This window comes from Astyanax mexicanus, chromosome 6 (assembly GCF_023375975.1).
Source record: "Astyanax mexicanus isolate ESR-SI-001 chromosome 6, AstMex3_surface, whole genome shotgun sequence".
In the NCBI taxonomy this organism is placed as follows: domain Eukaryota; kingdom Metazoa; phylum Chordata; class Actinopteri; order Characiformes; family Acestrorhamphidae; genus Astyanax; species Astyanax mexicanus.
In genome coordinates this window covers 21952040-21979555 of record NC_064413.1, presented here as the reverse complement: position 1 = coordinate 21979555, position 27516 = coordinate 21952040, and the positions used below count along the sequence as shown (strand labels likewise).

Genomic DNA, 27516 nt, shown 5'->3' with positions numbered 1-27516 from the left:
CATCCATCTTCCTCTTGATTATATTCTAGATGTTTTCAATTTGGTAAAATCAAAGACACCTATCATTTTTAAGTGTCGTCCTAATATTTCAAGCTTAAGAATGAATCTCATTTCATCTCGCAGTGAAAATGTTAGAATGCAGCTATTATAGCAGGCTGTACCTTCTAAGAAAAGACTCTCATAGCTAAACTGATCCTGTCCATTCAGTTTTGGTTCAGGTAAAATCCTCCTGTGAGCTAAAGCAGCCCCTCTGACATCTCCGTCAATGGAGAAGCAGATTTATAGATTAGGCTCATGAGTATCAAAGACAGTCAGGCCACACAGGTATCAATAATACTTAAAGCACACGCCGTCCACATGACGAGAGGAGAATCCCCAATGCACAGTAACCTTCACTCAGACAGGCAGGAAAGGACCTTGATGATTTTCATTTGCTTGAGAGGATGGAGGTGACCTGCCACCCGTTTGATTTGATTGTCAGTGGTGGATGAAAAAACTTTTTTTTTTTCCTTCCATCCATTTTAATATAACAGTGCTTGTGATCCCTATGAATGTGACATTAAGCAAGCCAGTTAACCTGCCACTCTTCATCATGATTCGCTTATTCCTGATCATTACAGCCATTCTCCTATCCAAAAATAAAAGCGGAAATTACAGAAGTAATAAGAGAACTCAAAACAGAAAACAACTCACGAACTCCTAAATAAAGAAAGTAATAGAGCACTCAAAAACCACTGACTTTGTATACACTGACTTAGGCTATGCTCACACAGAAAGCAAAGATTTTATATAAATATATATTATTTATATATATATAAATCCTGATGTTTTTTTTTTTGCTGTTCACACAACCTTTCTTAATTTGACCTATACCTGACATTTGTCAGAACAGTCCCCACTGTATAACTGATGCGGGAAAAAAAGCACTGCTTCACGTGAAGTTTCAGTTTCATCTTTTTCAGAATCACTTTCAAGAGCTATGAAGGAGTTCAGGCAGACGATGGGCTTATCATCGGAATTCGCTTGTGAAAACAGGCAGTCAGCGCTTTCTATGTAACTCTTCTATAACTTTGTTTTTAAGCTTTTAATATATTTTTTTTCTCTGTAATGTAAAAGTCACATTATTCAGATATGGCTATGTATCAGATTTCAATACTGATTTGAATATTGACCTAAATCAGAATAAAAACAAATGTCAGATTTTATGTGTTTCTGCCATGGCGAAAAAGATCTGATTTTTGCCACTTTTACCTGCTGTATGAATGTAACCAAAGACATTTAATGTCTTTTTAACATCTTTAGACTTGCATTTTTTATGTGAATAAAAAAAAAACTTATAATGACAAAGTGAAAATTTCTAGTTCTATAATTTTTTGCAAATTGTAATCATTTTTTCATTCATCGTAAAATGTCTAGTTGTGGTATCTAGTATGAATAAATGCCTTGTGAGCTAGTTTGTGTGAAAAAAAAAAAAAAAGTTTGTGTGATCCGGTATAACAGTGCTTTAGTCCACTGGAAGAGTATGCGGAGAAGGTTCCGGCTCTTGCTTATGAATATTCATACATGCAAACATATCACCTTTGATTGGATAACAGCACTGCAACACCACTAATAACAATGTTTTATGTTACTTGAAATGTGTAATGCCCTGCAGTTCAGCCACTGACCTATAGTTACACACACACAGAGGTGGGGAGTCCAGGTCCAAAAAAAAGGAAAAATCCACTCACACAATTAGGGACTACCCACCTCTGCCTACACAAGTTAGCTTGCAAAGATGAACGAGGCCATGAATACTAATTCACGGGTTGTAATTGACATGAGTGCTTTTCCTGGATCGAATAATTTTTCTGAATATTTTCTTTTACTCGCTACTGCAGACAATAGAGGTTGAGGAAGAGTTTTATGTGCAAGAATGTGAAAGAAACAAGAAAAAAGTGAATTTTAGCGGAAAGACACCCTCTAAAAAACAAAAAGGTTACATAAGCGGACATAAGTATTTAGCCCCTTGACGACAACAGTTTAAATTGAGCTTTTTTTCCAACATTTCTCTTAATCTATTTGATCTATTTCTAGATGATTCTAGTTGTTCACCTGTGGTAAACTTCATTGAATCTCACAGTTGAATCTGATGTCCGTAAGTTTTGTGATTCAGGGCCCTCTCTGGTGAGAATGGGTAATTGCACAGAGCATGTGGAAGAATCATTTTAAACTGGGCGGGTGTGATGCGGTCTCCTTTCAGAGCAGATGAATCCGATTCCAGGTTATGTTCAGTCAGAGAGAGAGAGCGCACAGTCAGAAACTTCACTTCTTCGTTTCTTTGGTTTTACTATGAGTAAATGAGCTACTGAGGTCAGAGTTTCCTCTTCTGAAGTCTCCATTGCTCCACCAGCTGCTTGCATTCAGTAAATCTGAGCCGGATCCTCTTTTAGAGGCTGTACAAGTTTGTAAATACGCGTGACGTGGCATGAAGAAGAACTTCCGCAAAAAAACGACCAACAGCCTAGTTTTTAGAATGAATATATTATAGGCTTTGCAGGGATGGTCGTTCCAGCACACTGATACCATTAAACACAATATTTGATCCCTTATCCATTCAAAAATGCTTCTGCATTCAATTTAGAAACAAAATAATAGGAACTGCCACTTTAACGATGAGCAAAAACCAAGCAATTAGGAGTGAAAACTGACTGTAGAGCTTGTAGAGTCAAAAAAAATATTAAAATACCAAGAGCCAAGTGGGTTCCATAGTTCTTAAATGGAAGAGGTTTGCAATAACCAGCACTCTTTCTACACTTTTTCTTTTTATAGTGAAAAATAAACTGGTGAGCTCATGTCTAATGCAGGACCATAAAGTGCTGTCAAAGGGCATTTTCCGAATGCTGTCAATCCCCTGTTCCCACTGTGATTATGGCTACTACTCAAGCATGCAGCAACTGTCTTTCTGCTCTAACACCTCCTAAAAGTTTTAATATCCATATTCCACACTCTTTTTAAAGCTCAGATTTTTATGGCGGCTCAGGTCAGGTATGAATGGCTATAAAGGTGTGAAGTGGGAAGTCTCTGAACAATATAACGGATAATTCTGGGTTGTCAAGCTGCTGTCAAGTAAGCTGTAGCTTAACTAATGCCTGCACGTCAGCATGTGGTTATATGGTCATGATTGATGCAGCTGTTTTTAAAGGGGTTTTATGATTTTAAGCATGTGTCAGATCTACTCTTTCTATTGAATCTGGTCATTGTGTGAGCCTCTAGCATGCCTAACAATAAGGCAAAAAAAAAATTAACATTCACTGTTCCTCTGACCGATCAGACAAGGCAATTCTTGGCTGAAAATACAGCCAAGCTGCCGGAAAGTTTCCCGCTGTTCCAAATTGCTGCCACTAAAACCTCTGTTTTGGAGCCCTGACGCACTGTTCACATGTTCAGGAGGGGCAGCAGCACCCGCAGACTGTGCTTCACTGGAAAGTGTTTTTTTTTTTTTCCACCAGGGATGCACAGAATATTTGGCAAACTGAACATATTACTTGAGGTGCTGAATTATTTTATTTTATTTATGTCTACTCTACACTGAAAAAAATGATAATTTACTTTAAAAAGTTTGTAGTCTATGAGCCAGCCTTAGCTAGGCTGGAGCATGAGGATAATAACTATTCCTAGCTGGATTACTCGTTGAGTTGATGACAGACTTTTGATGACAGTCCCATTTTGAGCTCTATTTTCATGCTGCCCTGTGGCTATTGGAAGCACTCTTATCTGAAGCTGATTTAACTCTGTTTGTGTCTTGGAATATTGTGAAGTGCCACCACTGCTCAAAGAAATCTACACTGAAAAAAAAAGTTTCGCAACTTTCTGCATTTGCTTTTTTTAAGTAAATTTAATTTTGTCACTCCCGAACTCCACTTCCCAAAAACCCACTGGCGATGATGTCACCGTCAGCCGCTCACCTTCACCCAATCGCGTTACTCTCCCCCGTATTGAGTCACCTGTGTTCTAAGTTGTTCCGGTTCATAGTAATTTTAGGTTTTGTATATATAGGGTTCAGTTAGAGTCTGTACTTTGCGAGGTATTGTCGACTCATGTTGCGTACTGAGCGTTTTTCCAAACCTTTTTCTGTCTGCCCTTTTGTTATGACCCTTTTTTCTGTATTACGGATTTTGCCTTTTGTCTTTGCCCTTATCGGATTTGTTGAATTATCGGACTGTCTCTCTGGCTTTGGATCTTGGACTGTTTCCTGTACTATGTCTCCTGCTTCCAGTGTGAGTGTTGTTCAACCTGTTCTCTGGCTGTGTTATTCTGCTTACTACTCTGTAAAAAAAAACAGTCTATACCTTTTACTCGGCGAGCGTCAATCCTATCTGTCCGCGTTACAAATTTCAGATTAATTTAGGTAACTTCAACTCGGTTTCAAGACTTAAATGTTACATAGAATAAATAAGTGAACTGAACTTCAGTGAATCCTTTCTTTTTTTAAACTTTACTGTGTAAACCCACCCACCTTGTAACCCCACCCATTCCCATAGGTTTCAATGGCAAAACAGACAACTTTTAATCACGTTTTTTTTCCAATATACTGTAATTCTACCGCCATTATTTAAATGAAACAGCTAGTGTAACCTCTGCTTATATTGTCAATGTTTTATATCCCCGCATAATTCGTTTTTTAAAACGTTATTCAGCTCTTTTCAAAAAGGTGTGGTTATTGTAAAAGGGCTGGGTTACACCTAGCCAGGGTGGGACCAATGACTGTATGGGCGGGACCATAGACTGTGTGAGCTCTGTGGAGGCAGGCCTCAGGGGCGGGTTTATTTAAATGAGTAGGCTGTCTCTCCAGTCTTTCTCTCTCCTCTGGTTTTGTTTTCATTGAATGAATGGGAACGGCGACACGGCGTCCATCTTTTTTACAGTCTCTGGTTGTAACTGATCAGTTTGTGTTATATATGTATATAATTCAGACATTGCACGCATATTGTTTTTCTAACAACAGTACATTTAAATGTGGAGTATTATGTTTAGCTTGTAAAGTGACCTGGAGTTGGATTGTGTTTCTTTTTGATTAGCTGTAATTCAATGTTGTTCTAAGTCCTTACAGGGAAATATCAAACCCGCTCCTATGCCTTTGAGCTAAGATACTACTGTTGTGTTTTTTCAGGTTTCCAGGAAATACAAAGACTAGTTGAATGAGGAATTCCTGAAGCTGTGCTTCATGACACAAGGATTTGCTGTTCTTGCTCTCAATACAGATCTATTCGACCTGACATGACCTTCAGAAACGTCGCTGCACTGACATATGTCTAGCTATGCTTCACTGGATCATTCATCCATGCCAGCAGAAAAACACAGGAGACAGACCATCACCATTTAAGACGTACAATAAATAAGCTGCTTTTGCTGAAGAGGTGGAGATTGATCAGTTCAATAGGTCATTTTTTTCCACTGACTAAATGAGTTATTGTTGAATGTTTTAATGAATACAGTCAATGTATTATAATCTCACAAGGAGAACTTCCCAAATTAAACAGAAGGGAATATTCCATGAAGTAAAAAAAAAAGAATAAAATTAAAAATCATTACTAACTAATGCTAAAACTAATAAGTCTCCAGTTCCTAAAACATTATAGTAATTTAACTTACAACACTTTAAAGTTAATTTGCTGATTTTAGATATTAGACAGGCTCATGTCAGTTTAATAACAAAAGCAGTGTTTTGATACATACATTTTGCAATAGGTTACTATACTAGTCCTGTACAGTCCATTATATATTTAGGCTGGAAAACTAACGTTTCTTCTTCTGAAGAAATGTGAATAAACTGATACTATGCATTAAGGGTGGGAATCACAAGGCATATCACAATACAATATTATCACAATACATTACCCACAATAATAATGATATTACAATACTGTGATTCTGGGATACTCAATATATCACAAGACAGTGCTTCTAAATACTCCTAAAGCAATTATCAGGAATTATGGATGTATTGGTGTCAACTTCACAAATTTCAACAGCCAATTTTCTTCACCACAGGTTTACCCTCTATTCATTTAAACAGCGCCAACCTATGGAGTAATAAAGCAGTAATTTTAGTACGTTAAGTTGTGGAGTGACTCTCCTGAAAAATCGATTCATATTTGACAGCATGTATCAATATATATATGATCGAAAATATATGATACAGAGACTGTAAAAAAAGATGGACGTCGTGTCGCCGTTCCCACTCATTCAATGAAAATGAATTTCCCGCCATGTTGCTGATCCTGAAACCTGAGTCTGTGCAGTAGAGACCAGAGGAGAGAGAAAGACTGTGGAGAGAGTCTACTCATTTAAATAACCCCGCCCCTGAGGGCTGCCTCCACAGAGCTCACACAGTCTATGGTCCCACCCATACAGTCATTGGTCCCACCCCGGCTAGGTGTAACCCAGCCCTTTTACAATAACCACAACTTTTTTTGAATAGAGCTGAATAACGTTTTTAAAAATGAATTCTATGGGGATATAAACAATTTGACAATATAAGCAGAGGTTATATTAGCTGCTGCATTTAAATAAAGGAGGTAGAATTAAAGTATATTGGGAAAAAAAAAAAAACGTGATTGAAAGTTGTCTGTTTTGCCACTGAAACCTATGGGGATGGGTGGGGTTACACAGCTTTCTGCAACCGAACAGCAGGGGGCGCCCGACCTGTGGTGGCTTCACTTTTGAGAGACAATGCTCTGTCCAGCTATACACAGTCTATATGATATGATATATTTTGCTATGTCGATATATTGTCTCACCACACCGTGAAACATAATAAGTGTTAAACTTCTACAAACCTTGCTGAGCGCGGCCACCATATCTGTTAGCACTGTTGCTCCAACCCTGCTGAGCCCAGCTGTTAGCATGGCGACTAACCTAATTTGTAGTGGTAAATAAGTAGCAGTACACTAAGTAAACTCAAAGCAAGTGTGACAATAAATACTAGGGGTGTCACGATCTCGATATTTTATCGAAATCGAATCGAAATGAGGTCATGGTCTCGAGTATCGAAGTCAAAAAGAGGATCGACGATCCCTCCCGCGCGCGCTACGCAAATAGCGCAGCGCGCTACGCAAATGGCGCGGCACCAACACAGCGCATCCTATTCATTTAAATAGAGAGAGCCGCTGCATGAGCGCAGCCCCGCCCTCAGTTCTGCTGTGTGAGAGACAGCTGCCTTTCAACCACGGAGGAGAAACTGAAAACGGATTTATAGAAATATAGACAGGGCTCTCAAGTTTTGAGTGTCGGCGGGAGTGTGATCATTTTTATCTGTCCAACGGGGGAGGGGGGACGGGGGTTGGGCGCGCAGGTTTTGTATCTGTGTCTAACGGAGGGGTGGGTGCGCGCAGGTGAGAGCGTGTGAACTCGCTGAAATGCGTGTGTCAGTGTGACTTGAGAACACTGACTATAGATCACAGTGAGGTGGATTAAAAATCTTAAACTTATAATTGACTACACCTGTTGCTTTCCATTGAATTAAAAAAAACATCTTTCTCTCAGATAAAGTAAACACAAGCGTGTTTCTGACTAAAATAAAAGCTTTTCAGGAGAGATATAAGTTATGTGTAAATATTTATAAGACAATACCTGACAAAATCTGTTTTAATGACGTTAATAAACATCACTGTGACAGCGCTAGTCACAGTTTCACCACATCACTTATCTAACCAGCCTGTACTGATTTCTGCCCCCCCAATAATGCTTTCAATAACCTCTAATAGCCTTTAATAGTCTTCAGTAGCCTTTAAAAGACTTACCTGGCGGCCGTGGTGTGTCCACTAAACTCTGTAGTTATAAACATCCTGAGGTTAGCAGCGCGCTAACTGACCTGTTTATAATGTAATCCCAGCAGTGACTCCGTGTCGGCTGTTCTAAACTGCTGCTGTTAGCTGCTTGGGCTGAAAGATGAACTGTAGTGAGCTGTATTATCCGGTTAGTGGGGTTAAAACCTTTATTTGTTTACAGAAACAGTAAAAACGGACTGGCTGAGCCCTGTAGCCCGTGGCTGGGCTGTACTGAAGTGGTGACTGAGTGAAGAGAGCGGGGCTTGTGCTGCTGCTGCAGCTCCGACTAGTGGTTGGATGAAGAACTGCAGCTTCATGTAAGTGAGCAGTTTCACCAGCCATCCACACACAGCTCTGATAAACTGCTTGTTTTAATAGTGCACACTGTTGCTACCAAAAAAAGTCACTAGATGGCATTACCATATATATCTTAATAAATAATAATAATAATATTTATAATATTTATAATAATAATAATAAATATATTATTAAAATTTTATGAGGCATAAAATAATAACAAGAAAAAAAAAAAAGGAAATCGAGAATCGAATCGAATCGTGACCCTCAAATCGAAAATGAAATCGAATCGAGGATTTAGAGAATCGTGACACCCCTAATAAATACTGAACTTATTTTATTTAATTTATGTCAGACGGCGTGTAATTTTGACATTTAAGTGATGCTGAAAGAAATTCTTAAGGACACACTGCAGAAGCGAGGTCTCTAAAGGTCCTCTAGAATGGAAAACTCAAATATACAGTCATTTCAGCGCAGTGCTTCTCACAGTATGAAATATGAAAACTCCTCAACACACAACATCAGTAACCCTCATCAAATCAAGGGCATTCTAATTCCATCCTCCACCCCATGAGTATAGAAAATAAACAGGGAAACAGACTGTGATTATTTTCATCATTACTCACTGCACTTCCAAGGCACGGATGCAGGTATTTCCATTCATATGCACAGAACAGTACATATTAATTGATACATATCTTGGTTGGCTGCCCACAAGTTGCTAATCAGTGTCAGTGACCAATATTGATCTAATACAGGGTGTGTTGGCCACCCAAATGCTACCGTATTTTTCACACTATAAGGCGCACAAGATTATAAGGCGAACTATCAAAAAGGATTATATGAATAATGGATTATAAGCAGCATTATGCAACACTATTAATGAACAGAAGTGTTGTCATATTTTCCTTCTAATTCAGCAGGTCCTGCTGCTGGGTGGCGAGACCTGTAAAGCTAATCTAAGTAAGCAAAACTGTAATTCATAAAGTCAAACGAATGTTAATTTACACAGATTTCTCGCCTGAAAACTGTTTATTTGGGTGAGTAAATTGCTTCTGTTTATTTATAGTAAGCTTAGATTTGCTCATTTCCATTAAATCTAGCCGCAGTTAGCAGCTAATGCTACCAAATAGCACTACACTGAGTATTCTGGTAAACCAAGGCGATATTAGCTAGCGGTTCTTGTTTTAACACAGTAAACGCACGAGCTATGTTCTGATGTACTCACCTCAGTAAGCGCTTAGCACGGTTAGCGGGTAATGCTAATGCTGATTAAGCAGAGCTAGCCGGGATTAGCAGCAGGCTACAGGTCAATAATACTCACCTCTGAAAGGTCAAAAGAGCTACTGCATAGTTTGCCCAAACAGGCTTTTAGAATGAATGATATGGGGCATAATGCCAGATAAATCGCTTTTTCCACCATTTCCCAGGCTCAAAGTAGCTCCACACTTCATCTGTAGAAGCCAGAGAGCCCCGACATTTAAAACGAGACAGTTTGAACTTTAAAACTGAGTTTAGAAGTTTATTAAAAGCCACTGTTTAAAACCCGTAGGGTAGGTAAATCTTCAGACACCACCATCTTAAATTTAAGTCACTATAAGACCTTCAACCATTGAGCAGAAACTAATAGTTTGGATAGTTGAGCAGATTGCAAAATGAATTCCTTGGAAATGCATGAATTCCAGCTGTTTCTGAGAATATCTGGTTATACCGTCAACATTAGAACGCAAAGAACCAACAAAAATTACATAAACATTTTTACTTTTCGTGCTCGACGAGTGACTTATGGTGACTTAAATTTAAGATGGTGGCGCCCGGATATTTACCTATGCTATGGGATGTAAACAGTGGCTTTTAGCACTTCATGTGCAGTTTTAAAGTTCTAAATGCCTCGTTTTAAATGTCAGGACTCTGCGGATTCTACCAATGGAGTGTGAAGCTACTTTGAGGCTGGATAACAGTGGAAAAAGCGATTTATCTGCAAGAGAAAGGCATGCCCTGTCTCACTCATTCTAAAAGCCTGTTTTGGGAAAAAAGTGCACAAAATACTGGATTTTAGAAAGCTGCGGGAGAGCGGGGGTGGGCTATTCAACAAAGGTAAGTACTTTTTATCATGTTTTTATACACCCAAAGTCCATTTCACACTGGAGTTTTCTTTTAAGATTGAGTTGAAGCTTTTAATATTTTCTCAATTCTTGTTGATTTTTAGGCTACTACATAATTTAAAAAACAAGAACTGTCCCTTACACTGGGCGCTTTTCCACCGGCATGGTTCTCGAACGGTTCTTTGCGTTTCCACCGCAAAATCACAGGTTCGCTGGTTACAGACCAGCAAGATTGTGGGGCCAGAACAGAACCGGCTTTTCTGGCCCCACAATCTTGCTGGTCTGGAACCAGCGAACCTGTGACGCGTGCGGCCAAAGGGCGGGGCTTTAAAGCGTCTCCGGAGCAAAGTTGTCTACAAACCTCACCTCCATTCACAGCTAAGAGCAGCAGAAGCAGCTAAATGAATGAAAATGAATCAACAGTGGTCCACCGAGGAAAGCAGCACAAGTTTCAAGAGGAGCTTGTTTTCGGCCATGTTGTTTTCAAATCGCCCCCCCGGCTTCTGTTGACGCAGACATTCACATACGTAGTGAGGGACTCCTTAAAGCAGTGAAAACACGGGCTGGTTCTTAAAACGTTCACAGGTTCGCAGGAACTGGCTCCGGCACCAGCCCTTTTTTGGTGGAAAAGAGTAACTGTGAAATTTTTTTGATGAATGGCACAACAGAAATTTTTATACATAACCTAAAATAAACTCTTTTCACACTGTCTTACATTAAAAGCTGTTAACCTCTTTCTCCAGCAGAGTTATTAAGTCATTGCACACTGACGATATGTTGTTTAAAACATATAAACTGTTTAAACCATTGTGGGTTGAATTCCCGGGCAGAGCGCGAGAGCCTCAAGGCATGGACGTGTCACATTGACACATTTCTGAAAAGAGCTTGGCTACAAACCTTCGATCAAAGCCTAACGCCAGCCACGCTCTCGCTCCCTTTTAAGTGTGCCAGCTTCTGAAACATAGCGCTGGACGAAGGCACGCGAGGGATGTATACATTCGCGCAGGGCTAAAAGCTGTGTTGGCAGCCAGCGCGGGTTTGTCTTTGTTGCACATGGCTATGAAATTTTCCCTTAGGGATTTCAAGCTGTTTTCGGGGTTGGAGTTTGGGAGAGCTGCTCTGCCTCTCAGGGCTGTCTGGCTCTCGTCAGGGTTGGGGACAGATGGCCCACTGGACATCCAAGTTGCAGCCTTCTGGTTCTCTCCTCTCGCCACATATGTTTCCCCCTGCAGCAACTGCTTCCTGGTGATGGGTTTCCCATGATCCAACAGATTTGTCCATGGCTTTCTCAGCGCAACATGCGAAGAGCTAGACACACCCCTACCTCACCTGATCCCCTGAGGAACACTGAGAACATGGACCAAAGAAAATTCTGAATTTCTTTCATTAACAGTGGTTTAAGAAGAACAACCAATGAATCATCTCATCATTTATCGTTTATCATGCTCCCTCACATACATTTACAGTGCGTTATGTAATATGACATGTTTAAATCAGACCGTATGTCGTCACATTGCATATTGCAGTGTCACATGGGTACTGTGTCTGAATACGATAAACTGGCTCCTATAGGCAGTTTCCACACAGCATTCATTAGCCTGGGCTATGACGTCGCCAACAGGTCTGTTTTCTGAGGAAAAACATGCACCACTAGCTTCCTCTGACGAAGTCTGGCAGATGGTGAAATCTGTCGCCGATGAGTCATGTAATTTGTTTATCTTGTGTAACCTGTCCGTGTTTATGGGATAATACACCTCCTCAATCCACCACAAGTATCAAAACCAGTCTTGAGTGAATTAGTGTTAAAAAAGAATAAACTGCTAGTTTGAAGCAGATTAAATAATATGTTGGTCACTATCAAAAAAGACAATCATATCAACTTTATAAGCTTTTCCCATGGCACATGCTTTCCATTCTGATGCATGTTGACCGCATCGCCAGACCCATTCCCAACTGAAAATATTTGGGATGCTATTGGATGTGCCATCTGCTTTCCACCACTTGGGATGGGACTATCACAGGACACCATTAGGAACCTCTACAACTCCATGTTAAGATGCCTGGCATGTTGCCATGCACATTGCCATACTACACATTACAGGGGTTGGACAATGAAACTGAAACACCAAGATTTTAGTGTGGGAGGTTTCATGGCTAAATTGGAGCAGCCTGGTGGCCAATCTTCATTAATTGCACATTATTGCACCAGTGAAGGTTCAATTAACAGGTTAAGAGCACAGTTTTGCTCAAAATAATGCAATGCACACAACATTATGGGTGACATATCAGAGTTCAAAAGAGGACAAACTGTTGGTGCACGTCTTGCTGGCGCATCTGTGACCAAGACAGCAAGTCTTTGTGATGTATCAAGAGCCACGGTATCCAGGGTAATGTCAGCATAGCACCAAGAAGGATGAATCACATCCAACAGGATTAACTGTGGACGCTGTAAAAGGAAGCTGTCTGAAAGGGATGTTCGGGTACTAACCCAGATTGTATCCAAAAAAACATAAAACCACGGCTGCTCAAATTATGGCAGAATTCAGTGTGCACCTCAACTGTTTCCACCAGAACTGTCCGTCAGGACAATAAATTATTGTGGTCTAAAACCAGGTGCTTCAGTTTCATTGTCCAACCCCTGTACTTCATTGTAGCTGTAGCTGCAATCTGACACTTCCTTCTCTATGCTATTTTCTTTTTTAAAGATGAAGTATTTGAATACACAAAAAAACTGTCCATGAGAAAATAAGCATTAGGGCTAGGGCTGGGTATCAAGATGTAATACCAAAAAGGTCCTGACTGAACTGTCTCAGGCACCCTGACACACAAACTCTTGCTCTCTCACGCATTCGTTTTTTGTTAAAGAGTAAAGGTATTGTTACACAGTGTTTGTATGAAATGGAAACAACTATGCTGTGGACACTAAAGGCACATTATATTAATTTTGACCCATTTGCAAATCTTACACAATTCTATATAAAATCTATATAGAATAATCCATTCTTTATTTATTTTATAAATATATTTTTAGCTTTTATCAAAGTGCACGTCCAGAATCAGGAAGAAAATAAAGATGCTGAAATGAATCGTCACTCCAGGCTTGTCCGTGTTGAGTGATACATGTACTCACTTGCTTTGTGTTGATTAAAATTAATTAAAAATGATTTAATTTAGTTGAGTGGAGGCTGTGTTGTACGTATTAAAAATGGGCTCATCAACCGCAGTAATTACTGATTAAGCCCAGCCCTACGTATTTTGTATATTCAGATAGATATTAATATAATTTATTAACGTTTAATGGTGTAACTATTCACAAAGCCCAAAATTCAAGTTGATACGATTATGATGGCAAAACAAAACAGAGTGTCTAATGTTAACATGCTAACGTTTTCATTTTCTGTTAAACAGAGCATTTATCATTTATAAGGGTAATAGTACACACTAGGGCTGTCCCTAACGATTATTTTTTAAACGATTATTCTAACGATTATTTTTTTCGATTAGTCGACTAATCTATTCATTGAGAAACATATTTAAATAATTATTTTACGTTTTAAAGCAAACGATAAATTACTATATTTATATATAATAACAACAACAACAACAACACAAGCCTACTAAACCAAACCCCACACTTATAATCACTTACATGTACAGCACGTTGTTTAGATCTATAACGCTAAAAATGGATAAGCTCCCATACACCACAACCGTGTGTTGCACTGTTTTCTGTGACCGCTAGATTTTGTGACCACTGGCAAGTAGTTCTCAGCAGACCGGTGCACTGGCCGATTCGAAACGTGTTCGTTTCTAATGTTTACCCCGACTGGCCAAAACAGTTAAGTTTAGGGCTGAGGGTAAGGTGTAGGTATAGAAAGCTTCCGTTTTGCCAATGAACGCTCATAACCGTGAGCACTGGTCACAAAATTCCGACGGTGACAGAAAACGGTGTGACACCGCAGCGCCGACGGCGCTAGCTAAAATAACTTAAGGCAGCTAGCTTAGCTAAACACCTGAACTTATGAATAATGCTACTGTTTCTGGAAACTGCGAAATGCCATGCACAAATATAAACCAAAAATGTATAATTTCTGCCTGTGGCAGGTTTAAAACCTTTGGTAGACAGCCTTAAGTCTTTTTAAGGACACCCGCGGAGACCCTGATGTAAACGGTAACTTACTGTGTGACTCTGTTGACATAGTGCTCCTGGATGTTTGCGCTTCAAGTGCTCCTTTTGCACGTATGGCAGAGGACCACATTGTTGCCCTTTTGCGTGAAATGCTCCCAAACTTTAGATGCCCGCTGGCGTTTTTTTGTAGCTGGAGATTGCTCTCCGGAGTCCAAGCTCTCTAGAGCTTAGATTCTCTGCCCGAACCCGACATGACCCGAGGCCCGCCCGTAAATCCGACCCGGGCTCCAGAAAATAGTCCGAGATGTAGGCGTCTGTTTTTTAATTATATTTTTATTTTAAAAAAAATAACGAAAACTGAAAGTGAAACTAAACTAATTTATTTATAAGCGCTGTTTTCACTACCGCAGTTCTACAGCGGGGGTGTTGTGCCGATTCTGTCCGCGAAGCGGGAGTCAGATTCAGCAGAGAGTCGCAAAATACGGCAGAAAACACTGAGGGAGCTGCAGAATTATGAATGGGACTAGAATATGAGCACGAGGAGATCAAAGAGAACCTTCACCTGTGAGTAGAACAAGCAAATCTCTCTCTCTCTCTCTCTCTCTCTCTCTCTCTCGCACGTGAACTCCTCCGCGTTTGACTTGCAGAACTGTGTTTAGCTGTTCTTAAAAATCATTTTAATTAAATAATAGTTCTATGCTTCTATGTTACCGTGTTAATTAACATAATTCTGATCATATTTCGCTCATTAAAACAGCCCGAAAACAGCCAGTTGGAATTTTTGGGCCCGATCTAACCTCTAATGCTCTCCACAGGCGCCGCCATGTTTACGACGCGCCGACGCACGTTATGCAAATCGATGTATTTTTGTAATCGATGACGTCGATTATGTCGATGCGTCGCCCCAGCCCTAGTACACACTAACAGGCCAAAACGTCTTGAAGCAGAAACAAGGATCATGACTTTTGCCTTGTCCCATGGAAACTAAAACATTCTGAAGTGACCTGTGAGAGATGTGTGCAAGGCCTCCTGAATTAAACATGGATTTGTTCAGAGGTGGAAAAAGTACTGAAAAATTGTAATTAAGTAAAAGAACCTTTACTTTGCTAAAATTCTACTCAAGTAAAAGTAAAAAAGTACTCAATTTAAAAGGTACTTTGAGTAAAAGTCACATAGTTACTTTTATTTATTTGATGTAAAAAAAAGTACAAATCATAAAGTAAATAATTATTAAATTAAATAATTTGGTCAATTAAGTATTTGTTCAGACCAGCCCATAAAACATTTTCAAGAACAAGTGGTATAGGTTTCTATGATCCATTTTTTTTCTTTACTATTAAAAAGTTATGGTCATATAGGTGACTATAAACCGTATTTTTTATAGTTTTACAGATTATTATTATTTTTTAACTTGCCATTGCTATGCTTTAACTGCTATTTACATGTTTTTTGAACATCCAATCAGATGTTCCTAATGAAAACTTAAGGAATTATCATTGAAAACAAGAAATCATACAAAAAAAAACTGTTGGTGGGCGCATGCGCAGTGCCGTAAAGAAGTACATATCGATGGGTAGCATGACTCGACAGAACACCGGTTCCCCTGAGCCGTGCACACAGACCCCAGGCTACATAACTGATTCACACAGCGTCTCTCCCACTAACAATTGCTTGCCGTTTTTCCTCCTTATCTGTCAGTGGCGAGTTGCTTCAGGAGAAGCATGCTCGTTTGGCGAATTTGAACTAATCTAGAGTACTGTACCTGAAGTTGCTGCTGCTGCTGGTGGTATAAAAATCACAATAGCAGCACTACTATGGAGACGAAATGAATCTGTTCATTCATTTTATCCTTACCAAACCAATCCTGGAAAGGCTTTCCGCCGAATGAATCACCCGCTGAATTGTCAACACGCCAAGGTCAGACGCATGTCCTTCTAAAACCAATCAGTGTCAAGTTAAGGAAAACGCATCGACACGTAAGTGATGATGAAAGGATGTAGGAGGATCACACAAAGGTCTTAGGTGCGCTCCCTAAACTGCAGTGTGAAAACAAAAACGAGCGGACCAAATATATACAACGTAGCGAACACATGAACCTTGGTTCGGACCACGGTCCGGACTTTCAGTTGGGAAAGGACCCTAAGAGTTACATGAAAAGTAGGAACCAACGCTGCACAGTTCAACACGCTCGGAGGAGAATGCTAACTGTCGATTCTGTTATGTAACCAGACACAGACAGCCTCACTGAATAGCTGTCATTATGATGACTGCTGGTAGGAGTAAAGAGGGTCATCGCCCCCACCCAGAGACAGAGACATCAATTATGCTCTCTCGGACTCTTGTCCTTGGTGGCTGTGACTTAACCAGGGATGACCCTCAAGTCCTTTGTCCTAATCAGAGAGGGCTGAGTGCCAACACTCAAGACGATGGGACCACTTGGGAGCCCCCTTTTCTTGGTACTCAAGATCCAGTATTTATAAGCTGCCTTGACTGCCAGAAGAAGAATTTAATTTGTATGTTAAGCACCCAGAAGGAATCAAATGACAGAAATGAAACTTGGTGTGACTTGGTTTGGATTTGCGAGACATGCAAAACATTCAAGTTTTACATTTGGATGTGAATGTTATGTAACCTTATTGTTCTAATTGTCTTCCAATCCAGTTCACTTTCCATTCGTTGAATCATACCATCAATTCTGAAGTCTACCTTGTAGTTCCAACAGGACAATGCTCATCCACATGCTGCTGCCATCTCAAGAGTTTGCCTTAAAGACACAAATGGTCATCTGCATTGCCAGACCTATCACTAATTGAAAATGCTTGGGGTGCTATCGGACACCCTATTGACACACAGAACCTACTGCAAAATCTACAGGAACTGCACAAGAATATTCAAACTACCTTATGCGGAATTGGTTACTGCAGGACACCATTAGGAACCTTCACAACTCCATGCTAAGAAATCTGGCATGGTGGCATTACCTACAAAAATGTTGCCCACATCTACATGTTTAATCATGTATTGCTCCCAGAAATCTTTAATTTCCTATAAATAGCACCTCAGTCTAGGGCTGCACTATATATCGTTAAACCATCGTCATCGTGATGTGCGAATGTGCAATAGTCACATCGCAGGATGTCAAAAACACATCATGTTGCAATGTTTTCATTCTTGAAACAAGAAGTGGATACACAGCGCTGTCTCTGTGTCTGTGTGAGTGACAGGCTGCTGCTGCCTGAGATGCACAAGGGGGAGCCGCATGGCCTCCATCCTCCACATGGTTGGGTTCATGCTTGTGAACTCATGCGCCGAAAGCTGTGCACCTCAGTCCAGCACAGTTTTGCGCAGATATTTCCAGTCACAGCTGAATTTATGCTTTCAATACCAGAAAAACGCTCTTAAAAAGCCATTTAAATGCCTGATTAAATGGTCAATTACTGTTGTTTTCCTGTTTTGAGTGCTCAGCGCTGACTCAGCTCTTGATCGGTCCGGACACGAGACGAGCGTGCGGGTGGGGGTGGGGGCTGGTGATGTCATGGGCCCTGCAATGATTATTATCGCGATATGTAGCGTCAAAAAAACAGGACATTTGCAATGTAACATTTTTTCCAATATCGTGCAGCCTTACGGCAATCCAACACCCAATCCTTCTGAGTGAGACTTTTTTTTTTTGATGATGATGATGGTGATGTATTTCTAGGAATAAAGCCAAACTGCAATCTGACCACTGAAGAACTGCTCAGTGCCAAGCTCTGGAATCTCCCAACTTTTACTGTCACATCTTCATTAAACACCAAAGTAAACTCATTAACAGTTAAATCATGTGGCCCCAAACACCTCAGCTGTCAAACCGGCTAGCACACATAAAATATAATCCATTTCAGCGATTAGCCTCAGTTTTCGACCTCTAATTCCTACTAACGTGGTGTAGTGAGACGGATAAAGCTGGATTGACCACCGATGTTCATTTATCATCTTGCTGTCAAAATCCTCAGCGCAGGCCCAGCAACCCAGTGATCCACCATCCAAACCGGATTGGGCATGCTGGTTGATTTTATGCAGCAGCCAAGCTCCTCCAAGCAACCAGAAGGGGATACTACCCAAGAGAGTTTAGCCAGGGAGATTAGCCGCATGCTCCCTCATCCTCCAGAGCTGCAGAAACTGAAATACAAATCGCTCTTCCAGTAGACATGACTAATAAAAGTTATGTGTGACCTGTAATGATGCTGCAGAGCTTGATGCGGCACCGTTTGAGCTTCTTCTGGAACATCTCCTTGTTTGGACTCAGTCTCTTTGACATCATGTTAAAATGATTCTGATGTTCCACTAAAGGAAGATTTCCGATGGAAGCATTTCAAAGGAACATTTGGAATAATTGGTAACTTAAAAGTGTTAAACAAACCATAATCTTTTATGAAGTATTTGGATGTCTCTTATCTCTTATTACTAAGAAAAGCACATCCCCCACCTCCCATCCTCACCATGTTCTACAGAGGGACTGTGGATCCGGAGTATATTGAGCACCTGCATTACCGTCTGATTTGGGAACTGCAACACCTCAGACCGCAAGACTCTACAGAGAATAGTGCCGTCAGCTGAGAAGATCATCGGAGTCTCTCTCCCCTCCATCACCGAGATCTACACCACACGCTGCATCCGCAAAGCCACCAGCACTGTGGACGACCCCACCCATCCCTCACACGGACTCTTCGCTCTGATACCATCCGGCAGAAGATTCAGGAGCTTCCGAGCCTCCACTACTAGACTCTGCAACAGCTTCATCCACCAGGCAGTCAGACTCCTCAACACACAGAGACAGAGCTGAACCCCCCCTTTATACACACACAAAGACACCCACACGCACTCACACACAGCACACAGAGATTTAAATGTCTTTATCCTGGTAACTCTAACGTACTTATTCTGTGCAACAAAGATAACTCTTGATCTTCCTTTCCTGGGGCGGTCCTGATTAAAGCCTTGCTTACATTATCACCATATAGATAATGAATCAAAGCCCCTGTACTGTACCCTATCACTAAGTTCTTGCCAATAAACAGTCATACTATAGACATGAGCTTAATATCTATGCTGATATTTATATCACCCATTATCCTTTTTTTTTTCAAAGCAAGTCCATTTTATTCTACTTTCAGGAGATTTTCTTAAAGAGTAAGTACTGTATATTAATAGCTAAAATATGTTGTTCTGTAATAATACAATATACCAGCCCTGCTTAAAATGCTAAAAAAAAAAGACAAAACAATTAATAGAATTTTGATATTTTAATATATGTTGATCAAAAATACTTTCAAAATTTTCCAAATTTTAAAATAAAAAACTGAATGTTCTTTGCTATTATTACTGTATATCTTTTTTATTATTATTGCGATTTGGTCTGAGGACACAAGACTGAGGGATATTTAAATATCAAAAATATCATAAATTTGTTTTTAAATGTTGTGATTGGCTGAGAGGCATTCTATGAGTGCTGTTATCAGCTGGTAATGCACCGTAACTGAAGCTCTTCTTGTATTATTCCGCCACTAACAGGTAACCTAGCAACGATGCAGCGCTTACAAGCCAAACAGCTCAGCATCTACAAACAGAGCAGCAATGGAACTAGTTTAACTTGCTGAGTTTTTATAACCAAACAGATCATATTTTCATATCCTGTTTACACAATAATATACTTAAAGTTTGTGGCCTTGTGCCTACAAGCGCACTTTATAGCACTCCCTCTTGTGTATTATTGCTTATATAAAACATTACTGCTGATAAAAAGTGGTCAACAACCCTGTATCCATCTAATCACTGTCCTCAGAACTCCTGAATATTTCAGTGAGGTGTGTTATATAGATTTAAGTTGGGCATTGGATGATCTCAATTATTTTTTTTGACCTGGGTATTTCCCATTGTGTTCTTATTAATTAGAAGTTCAGTGGCTATCTTTATATTTTTTTCAATGTATCCTTCTCTTAATGCTAGAGATATTCAACATGCTTGGAGAAGAATACTAACTGCCAATTCTCATATGTAAGCATCCTCAGACAGCCATACTAAATAGACATCATTATCTAATGACTAAGTACAACACTGATTTTTAGCAGTCTGAGTTTAAATACATAATAAACCGCCATCTGTAAAATGTAAAATAATAATAAAAATTGATACAGTACTGCAAAACAAAATATTGTTATATGATACAACATTGATATTTGTTACACCTATAATACTGAAGAGAAAAGGAGAAAATACATTTTCTTTTAAGGAGTTTTCACTCCTGTTCCACTACCACAGCAGCTCATTCCACTGTTCCCAGAGTTCTTTTAATATTACTGCTATCACTGCTGTGTTGACATGGTTTGTAAATGGCAAGAAACCCCCAGGAATCTTTCTGAACTCTGTTGCTGTGCCAGTGCATGACCCTGTCCGAGTACTCACAGCTCTGTGCGTTCCTGGCTCCCCCCTGAAGCTCTCACTGGAACTGTGTAGACAGCATCTCTGTGAAAAGTGCCGTACAAACAAAACTTACAAAATAACTTTCCTAAATAGCTTTGATCAAACAGTTTAAACAAAAATCGCATTTACAGATTTTGCTCTGAAGGCAATGCGACCACTGTTGCAATTATTTATATACAAAATAAAACTTTACTGCTGCTTAAATGGTCTACATGAGTGGTCACCAGCCTTGCCTTCAAAGATTTATCCCATTCAGATATCAGATTCAGCCCTACTTACCCTAAAGCAGGGGTGTCCAAACTTTTTTTTTTTTGTTGGGGGCCAGAAGGAGAAATATATCTGAAGTCACGGGCCAAAGACTCTGTAATGAAACAAATAATGAAATATACCACTTAAAATAATACATCTTTCCGATTACTTTCAGCGCACCCTCTCCGCTTCTCTTTGGCCCGTTTTTTATGCGCTACAACTGAGCATGTAACTGTAATTAGTAGGGGTGTCACGATTTTGATATTTCATCGAAATCGATCGAAATTATGTCATGGTCTCGAGCATCAAAGTCAAAAAGAGGATCAACGATCCCTCCCGCAAATTGCGCAGCGCGCTACGCAAATGGCGTAGCACACTGTAGCTCAAAGAGCAGCCCTTTCTCCTTAAAGAAAAACTTGAAAATATAAAAATAACAGTTGTTTTGTCTAGCCTCAAATATGTTAATAGTTTTAATACCTTAAGAAGCATCTTTCTCTCAGATAAAGTTAATAATTTTTCTTTGTTAAAGAAAAAAAATGTCGTTCTCAGGGACCGAGTCTTATTTTACATGTTTAACTGTTATAGTAAGATAGAGTTCAGTTTGTTAAGGCTCTAATTGTTCTATTATTTTTTACATCACTGTTCCTGTATTTTTTTTATTATTTATTTTGTTATGTGCCCACTGCTGCTACCAAAAAAGCCACTAGATGGCATTACATATATATCTTAATTAAATTATTTAAATTTGACCATTAGTGCCTAATGTGGTGTATTAGAGTATCACTTGTATCACTTTGCATCACTTATATCAAGCCCACCTTTTGAAATAAGATATTGTAAATTTGATGAATCAAACCAATGAATGACCACAAAAAAAAGAAATTTGAATTGAATCGTGACCCTAAAATTTGGAAAATAAAATCGAATCGAGGATTTAGAGAATTGTGGTACCCCTAGTAATTAGTTACTTTCCACCTTTGGATATGGGTAGGGGTTGAAGGCATGCCTGTCACAATAATTACTGTATTTTTTCACAATATAAGGTGCACTTAAAATGCTTTAATTGTCCAAAAATTATACTTATAATTTGGTTGTAAGGAGCAGTAAAGCCACTCCGCTGAAGTGCAGTGTTTAATGCTAATGCTAATGCCACTTGTAAAGCTAGCCTTTGGATACCTCAGCTACAGATCCAACCAGGGTCAGAGAGCTGCTGTTGACTTTCACAAATAAGAATAAGAATCTACAGGGGTTGGACAATGAAACTGAAACACCTGTCATTTTAGTGTGGGAGATTGCATGGTTAAATTGGAGCAGCCTGGTGTCCAATCTTCATTAATTGCACATTATTGCACCAGTAAGAGCAGAGTGTGAAGGTTCAATTAGCAGGGTAAGAGCACAATTTTGCACACAACTTTATGGGTGACATACCAGAGTTCAAAAAAGGACAAATTGTTGGTGCACGTTTTTCTGGCGCACCTGTGACCAAGACAGCAAGTCTTTGTGATGTATCAAGAGCCACGGTCTCCAGGGTAATGGCAGCATACCACCAAGAAGGACCAACAACATCCAACAGGATTAACTGTGGATGCTGTAAGAGGAAGCTGTCTGAAAAGGATGTTCGGGTGCTAACCCGGATTGTATCCAAAAAACATAAAACCACGGCTGCCCAAATCGTGGCAGAATTCAATCTGCATCTCAACTCTCCTGTGTCCACCAGAACTGTCCGTCGGGACAATAAATTATTATGGTCTAAAACCAGGTGTTTCAGTTTCACTGTCCAACCCCTGTATGTCTGTGATAGAGAAGTCACTGGTAATACAACATTATTGCTGTAGTATTTTGAAACTCTCCAAAAAAAAAAGGTGGAAGCCGCCCAACCCTACTGGTGTCCACTGATCTAGATTATTGGTTTTTTAAACTGTGGTTCATGACCCACCGGTGGGTTGCAGTAAGGGAGCAAGTGGGTTGCAGGGATCAACTGCATCAATGCATGTAGTTCTTTCCTCTCCCCTACATGACAGCACAGCTAAATGAAGCATGACTGCACGCACAGCTGACAGAGGCTCAACAGAGGTTCAGCTGTGTACACACAGCCTATATAGCTTAATCTTCAAAGTGAAGCAAAGCCAATAGATTGCCTTCATGCCTAATGTCAAGTGTCAGCTAGATGGGTATAAAAGCCCCATTATTTGGCTGTGGAGCAGTGCAGCTATATTTGTTGGAGTGATTAATCGTTCAGAAACAAACAGAAACAAAAGTCAACAAATAGAAGCCAAATAAAGTGGCCTAAAGAACTAGGCAATTGGCCCTTTGTTTTTCTGTACCTGACTGTTTACATATACACCTCAGAACCTATACTGGACTTTACTGCACTTGTTAAATAACAAATCAGAGCTAAAAACAGTAAATTAGATAATATGGCCATATCATATTTTTTGCACTATAAGGTGCACTTAAAATCATTTCAATTTTCCCAGAAATCGTCAGTGTGCCTTATAATCCGGAGGCTGGAGCAATATTAGCATTAGCCGCTAACTACACTGAGAGATAGCTCTTGCGCCATTCAGAAGTAAGTATATTGGACCGTCTCTACCAACATCACTACCACAGCATTATCACCCTAACCAGCCCCACTTCACAAACTTACATTACTGTATTTTTGCACACTATAAGACACACTTTTTTCTTTAATTTTCCAAAAAATCGTCAGAGTGCCTTGTAATCTGGTTCGCCTTAGTTATGAATTCTACTAGTCAGGTTTTAAGGAGCAATAAAGCCACTCCACTGAAGTACAGCATCATACAGGAGTTTCAGTAAAGTTTCTCCAGCAGCGAGGCTGGAGCAGTGTTAGCTGCTAACCGCAATGCTAGCTCTTTTGCCTGCATGTTTACCGTGTTAAAACAAGCAACATGGGACAGCCCCCTGGGTTAACCGCTAGATGATAGCCCCCTGGGTTAACAGAACAGTCAGGGTTCCTCAGTGTAGCACTGTCGGGCAGCATTTGCTAGCACTAAGCACTGCTAACTGGCTAAAATACTGGAAATCTAAGCTTAAATTAATAAATGGAAGCACTTTACTCACCCAAATAAATAGTTTTCAAGAATTCTGCCTCATGGTATCACACATTCCTAAACCTCAAAGTGCTACAAAGGGTTATTTGAGCAATGCCACTGAAGAACCACGTCAGCTTTCATAAGAAACCATTTTTGTAAAAGTGATGTGTGACTGGGGAACCTTAAAATTAGTAAAGAATCTTAAAATCAAGTAAATGTATTGCAAACTTTTATGGTTTTTTTACTCATAAATATATTTTACAAACATGGTTACTTGTAGTAGCACCATTATATATAAAAGTGGGTATATTTGTATGGCATTTATTTTTGCAGCACTGGTGCTCCATGAATAACTCCAAAATTCCATTAATTACCATTACAATACTGGTCGTAAAAGCCATTTGTATAGGCTTACAGTAAATGCAATTCAGCCATGATTAAACATGTTTTCACAAAATAAATGACTAATCAATGATATTCAAAGAAAATCTAGGAAACCAACAGAGCTCTGAGTGTGGCACTTTTCCCCCAACTCTAATAACTAACAATAGATCCATCATATGCAGTTGACCAAAGGAGGTCAAATGGTTCATATACACCTGAGCAAAAAAATAATAATTGTTCTACCTGCTGTGTGTTGTGTTGCAGACAATATGCCTAACTATTCATTATACTGCAGGCCATAATCATACACTGCATGGAAACAAGAGCACATGTAATGCAGTAAAACATACAATCATACAAACATACAAGTGTATCATATACATATATTACACTTCATGCATTTGAATTACTAAATTATGCTTCAGATCCAACCTGCCTGCCTCACGTTTCTAATTGTACTGTGTAGAAAGAAGCTGTACTATCTGTCACTCAGCTGCCACTGAAAAATAATTCTACATAATTAATTCTCACCACATTAAAATTAAGTCCTGTATGTTGTGTTTAGGAAGGATTAGTGGTAAAAGTAAAACAGCAGTATTGTACAAAACCGTACTACAGATTTTATATCATGCATCTTGACATGTTCTCCTCCACCAGTCTTACACACTGCTTTTGGATAACTTTATGCCACTCCTGGTGCAAAAATTCAAGCAGATCAGCTTGGTTAGATGGCTTGTGATCATTTATCTTTCTCTTGATTATATTCCAGAGGTTTTCAATTTGATAAAATCAAAGAAACTTATCTCTTATTTTTTTTCCAGAGCTGTATATAATCACTTAATTACTCTAAACAAATATAAATAAATAATATTGAAATTGGTGGAGGAGGAGGAGGGTGGGGGGTATTTCTCAGGAAAGTAAACTTCAGCACTGGGTGCCCTTGTCAAGGCTTGCTCGAACAAATAAAGTTGTGGTGCAGAACCAGGAACTAATTTCATTAGTGGATGCCATTTGTGAGTGATTAAGGGCCGCTCTCACATAGCGCTGTGCTGGCCACAAAGTTCTCAGAGGTTAATAACCAGTTACAATCAATTACTCAACCAATCTGATACCATCAATGGCTCCCTCCAATCACAACAGAGCAGAGAAATAGAGCTGAATATACAATCAAACCGCGTGGATAACGCAGCCGCAGCGCTGCGGGTCAAGGTGAACGCATTAGGGGATATTGCACCTGTAAGTAAAAATAAGGAATCACACAAACGGCTGTGAGGAGCCGGTGTGAGAGACGTGCTGCAGAATGACATTTACATCTGACTCACTGCAATAGATACACACACACAAGCATAGACACACTATATGCAAAACATTTGCTTTGGGACATCTAGGGCTGGACAATGATAAAAATGGGTCTCCATGGCCAAACAGCTGCATCCAAGCCTCATATTATAAGGTATCAGTTGCAGTGGTGTAAAGCACAGTGCCACCACTGGACTCTAGAGCAGTAGAGACATGTTCTCTTTTTGGTTTGGTGGTTTCCAGGATAATAGAAAGGGATGTCCACGATTATATGGATCACTGATCATCATGTAACTTTCAGCTACCGTACTCTTTATTTTCCTCTAAACTGTTGAAACAGCTTTACTGTGCTGAAGCCTTTCAGGCATGCTCTTTTTCAAAAATAGGGCTGCACAAGATATCATTGTGATCTGCGCATGCGCAACAGTCACTTCGCATGACGTGCAATGTCCCTTAAGGCAATTAAATCAAACCTGTCAAGTTGCAATGTTTTGATTCTTGACACAAGAAGCAGATACACAGCATTGTCTCTGTGTCTGTGTGAGTGACAGGCTGCTGCTGCCTGAGAAGTGCAAGGAGAGGGGGAACATAAGGGGGGGCATAATATAGATATTATAATACAGTAAAAAGTCTAGTATCGGCAGTATCGGTATCGGCAATGAGTATCTTTACAACTTTACAACTCCTATACCTGTTTACACAATACAAATATGAATACACAAGCCAGCTACCTGAAAAATTCTGTATATAAAAAATCTGAATAATTAATACTTGCTTGAGTAACAGTCTTAACCTCTTAACACACCCTGGCCCACTGGCGGGCCAGAAAAATATCCTAATATCTGTCTGTGTTTATGAATAATTATAGGTTCAATATAGACACCCAATATGCCATTTCAAATCTTAAAATATCAGTTATCTTGCATATTTAGATGTATTTCCTATAGGATGTACGGTTCCTAATTTAGAACCAAAAGAGTGTGTTAGACTGTTGTGTGGTCTGTAACCCGACACTCTGAGAGCAGAGAAATCTGCCTTGGGGGTGGGGGAGGGGTCTCTTAAAGAAACACTGCACATATATCTTGTAATAAAAAATAAAAATAGAGAATCTGAAAAGCGCCTAAAGATATTCTTGTTTTTTTTACCATATTTTGATCATTACATTTTATATTGACAACAGGGGCTCCTTGTCAACCATTATCTACTGCAGCCAATCATCTTAACAGAACTTTAAAAAAAAGGTGGAAACTGCAGAGCAGCCAATCAGGTTATCATATCTTATACAGGATAAAACAGTTGGTATTTGTAACAGTACTCAGTATCGGTAAGGAAAGTTATTGGTGCATCCCTGGTCTAAATCTAGTCTGCCAGGCCTGAACCACACTACACCATTATTACTGTCTCCCTCCCAAAACAGAACTACCAGCATTAAGAAATAATGAATCACGAATAAATTATGATTAACCACAGTTTTGTTGTTGTGTGACATTTATTTAGTTTGTTTATTAAAATAATAATAATAATAATAATAATAATAATAATAATAACAATAACAATAACAATAATAATAATAATAATAATAATAATAATAATAATAATAATATTTAAATACAAATAATTTAATGGCTATTTAATACTTTTTTTTTTTTTTTTTTTTTTTTACTTTTTTTTTGCTAAAAATGGTAAGTTCTGATACCATTGTTTAAATAATGAAAAAAGCCTAAGGG

The 27516-nt window shown here is 39.4% G+C and overlaps 1 protein-coding gene across 3 annotated transcripts in view; it reads right to left on the bottom strand.

The window, feature by feature from the left end:
* Positions 1-27516, bottom strand: part of tsnare1 (T-SNARE Domain Containing 1) — a 283761-nt gene that overhangs the window by 250737 nt on the left and 5508 nt on the right. Inside the window, exons 2-3 of one of the 3 annotated variants that reach the window (XM_049480129.1) lie at positions 21084-21165; positions 20787-20846 (exon numbers count right to left, since the gene is read on the bottom strand). The exons of 1 other annotated variant lie outside the window; for it this stretch is intronic. The gene's annotated coding sequence lies outside the window, so the exon portion shown is untranslated. The remainder of the gene's footprint in view (positions 1-20786; positions 20847-21083; positions 21166-27516) is intronic. One more of the 3 variants, XM_049480130.1, reaches the window with a different exon arrangement.